We start from the raw sequence: 8,652 nt of genomic DNA on the forward strand, positions 1-8,652 counted from the left end.
TGCATATGAAACTCAGAAGAGATCTGGGTGAATGGATTCAGGAGGCATTTTTTACAGGCATCATGATGAATTATTTTTTTCTAGGGATCTGACATGTGCCTTGAAAATTTTAGTATGTGTGCTGGAAATAGTAATATATGGATGGATTTTACTTCAAAAGGGATACATGAGTTGAATATGAAGATACCTTAAAGAATAAAACTCAATTTATTCACTCATGTCCTTTTAGAATATATGAGTGTTAAAATCAAGATGTAAGTTGCAACAACAACAAGAAGATTGGTTCAATGAACCGCCAGAGTATAAAGTTACGAGCATGTGCTCTATGCTCATGTGAGAATTCCTGTGATTATAGGAGCTGTAAGTAAATTGCAAATTTTAAAAAGTACGAATTACTTTTTCTTGATAAATGTGAAAGTTATTTCAGGGTTATATTTGTATTTCACTTATAAGTTATTTTTCTTGAGAGATATAACTCTTATTTTGGGGTTTTATTTTTGTTTCATTTAACAGATAGTGATAGTTAACAGTTTATAACTATTAGTGCTTCTGGTAAGTGGAATGGATTAACTGCTGTATTTACAACTGTGCTGATTGTTCATGGCAGTTGAACTCACTATGAACTGGAGAGGACCAAGAAAAGCCTTTCTGGCATCATATGTACAAAATGTTGGGAGACAGTTTTGAAATAGATCTACAAAGGAAATAACTAAAAAGTTAAATTAGAAATTGTACTTCTTTTAAAGGAGATTTAAAAATAAGTCCTATATTCCTGGGAAGGAAGCTTCAAGATGGCTTTTATTTTTCTGTAAGGTGTTCCTGAACAGGATCAGGATGTGGTGTGTAGTTCACTAAGCCTACTACACCCACAATACAGGGAAACTGGTTGGTCTCTACTCTTTTTGTGTCCATCAACACTATTTCCTGATTATTGGTAATGGCACAGAGATGTGACCAATGTGTGGCTATTGCTCTCCTCTCCTGGACAGATGGCAGACATAGCTTAATGATCATTTTAACTCTGATGTTTCCTATTGCTGACTCAGAATTCTTCTATGTACAGAGATTAAGATGATTTGAATTGAAACATATAATATAACCTATAGATATCTCTGTGCAAGAAAAAACACAAACTCATAAGAATACCAGTAGCTTTGGAAGCCATCGTTGGATTTATCAAAACAGGAATATTCAAGAACCAGGTAAGTTTCCAGTGCAGGCATTTGCTGATTGTGCCCTTGATTCAATTATTATAATTTATCTCTCTGCTATTAAGTGCTCCTCTTTAAATATCACCTCATTAGAATTGAAAGTTCATTGGGGTTTTGCCAGAATCTTTTTGATCAGCTTTGTATCATCACCATTTTCGGCAGTGTCCCATTCAAATCAGTTTCTGTCATGCTGCTTTCTGGTGCAGTGAGTTGGCCAAATCTTAAGCCCTAGGACAAAATCAACCAGAATCTCTCAGTACATTATTTATACTTTGCACACCAATGAAGTCTTAAATGCAAAGAAGAGAGGAAAAAATATGTTCTCTACTCAATGGATTCAACATCCTTTTCCGCACCCTACCCAAACCAACAATATTCTCTGGTTCTTGACTGGGACAGGCCTGAGGCACAGTGCCAAAGGGATCTAGAAGATTCTGTCTTTCCAAATGTGAGTTAATATTAATCTGAGTCCAGTAGCCTGGGTTTCAGTCTTTAGTTTTGGTCATACCATCAACCAGCTTTTACATTCCTGAATTTATTTATCTGTAAAAAAAATTATAAAAAAGCATCTCAAAAATGTAATTTTACTTGTGAGTTCCTTTTAGCTTCCTTTTCCTGTTCTCTCTTTTAAATAGAACATAAGCTTTGAACTACACAGAAATGCTTAGTGTTTAAACTGAGGGAGGGTATGAAGCCTCTCCATGCCCTTCCTTTATGTTCATTGCAATATAACTGACATTGTTTTTATTTTTTTCCACATTTAAGCTGTACAGAAAAATACTCATAGGTAAAGAAAAGACAAACATGAGAAAGCAAATTTTCTAAAGACTAAGAAAAGGGCATGAACAAAAACATTTATAGAAGAATAAATATACGTGGGCAGACATGTGGGAATGTGTTAAAGCTCAGTGGTAATACCAATTCATAAAATAAGTTCAAGCATCAAAGTAACATGCATTTTAAGAAAGAACAGTATGCTTAATGCTGATGAGATGGGATGAGATTTATATTGCCAGTCAGGGTAATTTATTAGAATCCATATGGAAAATAATTTAGTAATATGTAACGAGGGTCTCTTGGGCCCATTGTTTTTCCCATTTAGGATTTATATTAAGAGTCCATTCAGAAAGCTGAATGAATATTTCTGTAAAAATATGTTATTAGTAAGAGTGAAATACTGAAAGCAACATAAATAGGCAGCAACAGAGAGAGTTAAAGAAATTGTATCAATGGGATGCCATACGACATGGTCATTTGAAATGACATTAAAGATCAGTAATGTTAACGGAACAAAATAGTTATATAGTAGAGTCCATCAAAAGCATATCATGATTTTAATTATATATATAAAAATATATATAAAATATATATATGGAAGATAATACATCAACATCAATCACTGTTAAGTGATTTTCTCTGAAGAGTGGATGTAGAAATGTTTCACATTTCTCTTTTAACTTCATTCTGTGTTCTTTAGTGTAGAAATAAAAATGAACTTCTTCAATAAGAATACTAAAATACACTAAAAAGTAGTAATCAGAATTTTTAAATGCGATTTTTAAATTCATAATATGTCAAATTATGGTGTCCCTAATAATTTCACTAAACATATTCTGTCAGATGATTTCCCAAATTCAAACTGCACTGACACAGAATGTGGTTTGTTGCCACCAATTATAATGAGTTAAGAAAAGATATTCTGGGGAAAGTAAACAAAAAAATTGCTATTTCTACTCAGAAAACAAATGAAAAGTTCACAAAAAGATTCTCTGTGTATTTTCCCAGTTATGGTTTTCTCTCTGGGAGTGAATGAATCATTTTATCAGCAGGCATTAATTCTCTAAATCAGTTGGGATGACCTTTCGTTGTCCTTTAGTGAAATACTGGTCCAGTGATCTTAAAGAGACAAAGTAGTATCCACTGTGCCTGTCATACTCACTAAGAAGGTTTGATTTCCATTATATAGTTTTTTAGGAGGAGCAGGAATATTATTTTGGGCCTGTCAACTTTTCCTTATTGCATGTTATTTTTTTTAAAGATTTTATTTATTTATTTGAGAGAAAGGGAGAGAGAGAGAGAGCATGAGCTGGAGGGGCAGAGGGAGAGGGAGAACCAGGCTCCCTGCCAAGCAGACAGCCTGATATAGGGCTCCATCCCAGCGCCCTGGGATCATGACCTGAGCCGAAGGCAGATGCTTAACCCACTGAGCCACCCAGGAGCTCCTGCATGTTATTTTTTTAAAGTTTTATTTATTTAACTAATCTCTACCCCCAGCATGGGGCTCAAACTCATGACCATGAGATTAAGAGTTGCGCACTCTTCTGACTGAGCCAGCCAGGTGACCCAGCTTTTCCTTATTTTTAAAAGCCAAATATTTAAATAAATTTTAAGTATTTTTAAACTAATATTTTCAATCAAAGCTGCCCCAATTTTGTAAAATTTCACAAGTAGTCAAATTCTTAAAGCAAAAGGTTTATCACTTTGTGTTGATTTCCAAATAAGCTCGTATTTGAAATGTAAATGTTGTTTTTAAGGACATTACAAGTTATTGAGGGTTTTTACCCTACATCCCTTTCAATCATATGGAATTGCTGCTTCTGGTTTTACAGTGACTCATTTTAACTCACAACTAAATAAAACCAAGAACACTGTAGATCTGAACTATTGCAACCTAATCTTGAGATTATTAAAAATACATGAACCAGATGGCAACCCTCCAGGGTACATCATCTGATGCAGATATCAGATTAGAAGTTTTCTTTCGTAAGTAGACTGTTTAATTCCATGCTTTATTTAGAACCCCATTAAAAACTGTGCATTGCATGTGAAATTGTCTTGGGGCCAATTACTTAAGGGCCTGACCCAAAGTATAGGAAATAAAAAATGTATTAGCCAATCTGTAACAAACAGAAGTGCTCATTATATTAATATTAGTGCAAAACAATGTACACTACCACCCATGAAATATGCATTGGCTTATGAAGACATCATTTCACCTCAGTGGAAGACTTTTAATCACAATGCATTTTGAGCAGTTGTATTTGGATGTGAATGTTTCAGCCTAACAAGCTTATTAAGGCACTCGTGTGTTGTAACCAATCCGTAAGGTAGCTAGAGGATATTTCAAGAATTTTGGGCTCTGTTTAAGTAGTTTTGTGGGGCTGAGGAGGGAGAGGGATCCAAGGCTACAAACTGAGTCCTTTGCAAATATCAACACAGATCATAGCACAATGGCATGAAAACTTATCTCCTGACTTAATTCTTTTCTAACACACGAAATTATCCCATCTAAAGCTTAGGTTCCTCTTTGTGAACAGCAGTCATGTTAGTCAGGGAGCCTGGGATTCAATCTGAGGATTATTTGTTCAACCTCATGTTTGTTAGTCTGCTTCCCATTGTGGGTCTCTTGGTATTCGGTAGGTTTCTTTTGGCCCTAATATAAAGAACTGTGACTGAAACTACTTGTCTTCTGTCTGTTACTGCTGCCAGAACACAATGAGGAAACGGAGCCTTCCTTTCACTTGCTGCCCAGACATTTAAAAAAAAAAGTCAATTTGAACTGCATCAGTGATGTCAGGCTTACATACATTTAAGAGAAGCAAAGCTTGCTCAAATTTCTCTAATTTTTACAGTTGGCTAGGAAATACCTTTTCAGTTCGTAATTGAGTTCTTTCTTTAATATTTTATAAAATGAATGTTTATTGTAAAAAACTTGAAAAAGTCCCTGTCACACCATTGTTAACCCTTTGATAAATTTCATTTCATCCTTTAAGTATGTATATGTACTTATTGGCCTGGTTTATTCAGTGACTTAAAAAACATGTATTAATCATGGACAACGTGCTATTATACATTTTGAAAAAGACTGAATAATATGCATGTGTGTGTCTGTATGCGTGCTATGCTCAGGTGACTTACAGTTTGGTGCAGAGATATAGTGCAGAAAATTCTATTTGGGGGGCGCCTGGCTGGCTCAGTCCGTTAAGCACACGACTTGACCTTGTGGTTGTGAGTTTGTGCCCCACGTTGGGCATATAGATTGCTTAAAAATAAAATCTTTAAAAAAAAAGGAAAAAAAATTCTATTTGAGTAATAATGCTATATATATTTAATATATAGTTTATATAATAGATATATATCTTATATATAGATATATAGAGATATTTATATAAATATATATAGATATATAAATACATATTTATATAATAGATATATATCTTACTTTCTTAGTTCACAATACAACACAATGAGCATTTTCCCCACTTCATTAAAATTTTTGTGACACTATCATTTGAAGGTTCATAATATTTCAGGGGCACCTGGGTGGCTCAGTCGGTTAAGTATCTGACTTCAGCTTAGGTCATGATCTCAGGGCTCAGGATCGAGCCCCACGTGGGGTTCCACACTCAGTGGGGATTCTGCTTGTCCCTCTGCCCCTCCCCCTACTTGTGCTCTCTTTCTGTCTCAAATAGGTAAAATCTTTTTAAAGAAGGTTTATAATATTTCTATATTACTAATATTACTATAATAATAGTATAATATAATATACTATGGGTATTCTTTGTTTTAGTTAGACATTTCCTGATAATAAATATATGGGTTCTTTATTTTTAGTAATATTAAACTTAAATTTGGTAGTTATATTGTTCTTTTATCTGTATTTTAGGATAAATTTCTAAAGGGGAACTTTATGGATCAAAGCTCAGAAAATTTCAAGATTTAACACAACTAATTATTTTCCAGAAAGACTGTGAAAACTTACACTATCGTCACAGAGTATATCAGAGTGACAGTCATACTGCTCCCCCACCAACTTTGTTATTTAAAAAAAATATTGCTAACATTTTTTGTTGAAAATAGTAAAACTTTGGGGTGCCTCAGTGGCTCAGTCAGTTAAGCATCTGCCTTCGGCTCAGGTCATGATCCCAGAGTCCTGGGATCGAGCCCCGCATCCAGCTCCCTGCTCTGCCTGGAGTCGGCCTCTCCCTCTCCCTCTGCCCCTCTGCCTGCTTGGGTACACACACTCTCTCTCTCAAATAAATAAATAAAATCTTAAAAAAAGAGAAAATAGTAAATCCTTATAATAATTCTTTATAATAATTTACTTACTAAAAAAGTAAGTTTATTTAAAATGTGAACATACATATATAAGTATGTAAATTTACTTTTTGCATATATGTGCATAAAAAATTTGTGTTAAATTTTAGGAAATTATTAGTTGTTGCTTTTGCTTAATATTTTTTCGAATCCCTGACATTGCAAAATTTCATTCTTTTTTTATGGCTGAATAATATTACAATATATCTGTTCTTTAGCCATTCATCAATTGATGAAAACTTGGACTACTTCCATAGTTTGGCTATTGTAAATAATGCTGCTATAAACATAAGGGTGTATGGATCCCTTTGAATTAGTGTTTTTGTATTCTTTGGGTAACTACCCAGTAGTGTGATTGTTGGATGGTAGGTTAGTTCTATTTTAACTTTCTGGGGAACCTCCATACCATTTTCCATTGTGGCTGCATCAGTTTGCATTCCCACCAACAGTACATGAAGGTTGTTTTTTCTCCACACTTGCCAGCTAACACCTGTTGTTTCTTGTGTTTTTGATTTTAGCCATTCTGACAGGTGTAAAGTGATAGCTCATTGTAGTTTTGATTTGCATTTTCCTGATGATAAGTGACAATGAGCATCTTTTCATGAGTCTGTTGGCCATCTGGATGCTTTCTCTGGAGAAACGTATGTTCATGTCTTCTGCACATTTTTAAAATTGGATTACTTAGGGTTTTTTTCTGGTGTTGCATTTTGTAAGTTCTTTATATATTTTGGATACTAACTTTTTATTGGATACACCATTTGCATATATCTTCTCCCATTCCATATATTGCCTTTTAGTTTTGTTGATAATTTCCTTTGCTGTGCAGAAGCTTTTTATTTTGATGAAGTCCCAATAGTGTATTTTTGCTTTTTTGTTTCCTTGCCTTGAGACAAATCTAGAAAGAGGTTGCTACAGCCAATGTCAAAGAAGTTACTGCCTATGCTCTCTTCTAGGATTTTTATGGTTTCAGGTCTCAAATTTAGGTCTTTCATCCATTTTGAATTTATTTTTGTGTATGGTGTACGAAAGTGGTCCAGTTTCATTCTTTTACATGTTGCTATCCAGCTTTTCCAACATCATTTAACGAAGAGACTGGCTTTTTTTTGACTGGATATTCTTTCCTGCTTTGTCAAGGATTAATTGACCATATAATTGTGGGTTTATTTCTGGATTTTCTGTGCTATTGCATTGATCTATGTGAACATTTTTGTGCCGATACTGTACTGTTTTGATGACTACAGCTTTTAATATAACTTGGAAGTCCAGAATTGTGATGCCTCCAGCTTTCCTTTTCTTTTTCAAGATTGCTTTGGCTCTTTGGGGTCATTTAGGATTGTTCTAGCTCTGCGAAAACTGCTGTTAGTATTTTGATAGGGATTGCATTATAAATGTGCGGATTGCTTTAGGTAGTATAGGCATTTTAACAGTGTTTGTTCTCCTAATCCATGAGCAGTGTTTGTTCTCCTAATCCATGAGCATGGAATATCTTTCCATTTCTTTGTATTGTCTTCAATTTCTTTCATCAGTGTTTTATAGTTTTATAGTTTTCAGAGTAAGATATCTCACCTCTTTGGTTAGGTTTATTCCTAGGTATTTTATTATTTTTGGATGCAATTATAAATGTAGAGGCTTCTTTTATGCAATCAACTTGAACAATGGAAATCTGAGTCAGGTAGAAGATCCCACAGCAACGCCCTGGTTCAATACAAATAGGCCCATTAGGCAACCCACATCGAAATCGTTCTTTTTGATGGCTGAGTAATATTCCATTGTATATGTGGACCACATCTTCTTAATCCAGTCATCTGTTGAAGGGCATTTCGGCTCCTTCCACGATTTAGCTATTGTGGACGATGCTGCTATGAACATTGGGGTGCATGTGGCCCTTCTCTTCACTACGTCTCTATCTTTGGGGTAAATACCCAGTAGTGCAGTTGCTGGATCATAGGGTAGCTCTATTTTTAACTTTCTAAGGGACCTCCACACTGTTTTCCAAAGTGGCTGTACCAACTTGAATTCCCACCAACAGTGTAAGAGGGATCCCCTTTCTCCACATCCTCTCCAAATTTTGTTGTTTCCTGCCTTGTCTGTTTTTGCCATTCTAACTGGCGTAAGGTGGTATCTCAGTGTGGTTTTGATTTGAATTTCCCTGATGGCTAATGATTTTGAACATTTTTTCATGTNCTGTTAGCTATTTGTATGTCTTCATTGGAAAACTGTCTGTTCATATCTTCTGCCCATTTTTTGATTTGATTCTTTGTTTCCTGTGTATCGAGTTTGAGAAGTTCTTTGTAGATCTTGGATACCAGTCTTTTATCTGTAGCGTCATTTGCAAATATATTCT

The sequence above is a fragment of the Ailuropoda melanoleuca genome, chromosome 7 (assembly GCF_002007445.2).
Source record: "Ailuropoda melanoleuca isolate Jingjing chromosome 7, ASM200744v2, whole genome shotgun sequence".
Classification (NCBI taxonomy): domain Eukaryota; kingdom Metazoa; phylum Chordata; class Mammalia; order Carnivora; family Ursidae; genus Ailuropoda; species Ailuropoda melanoleuca.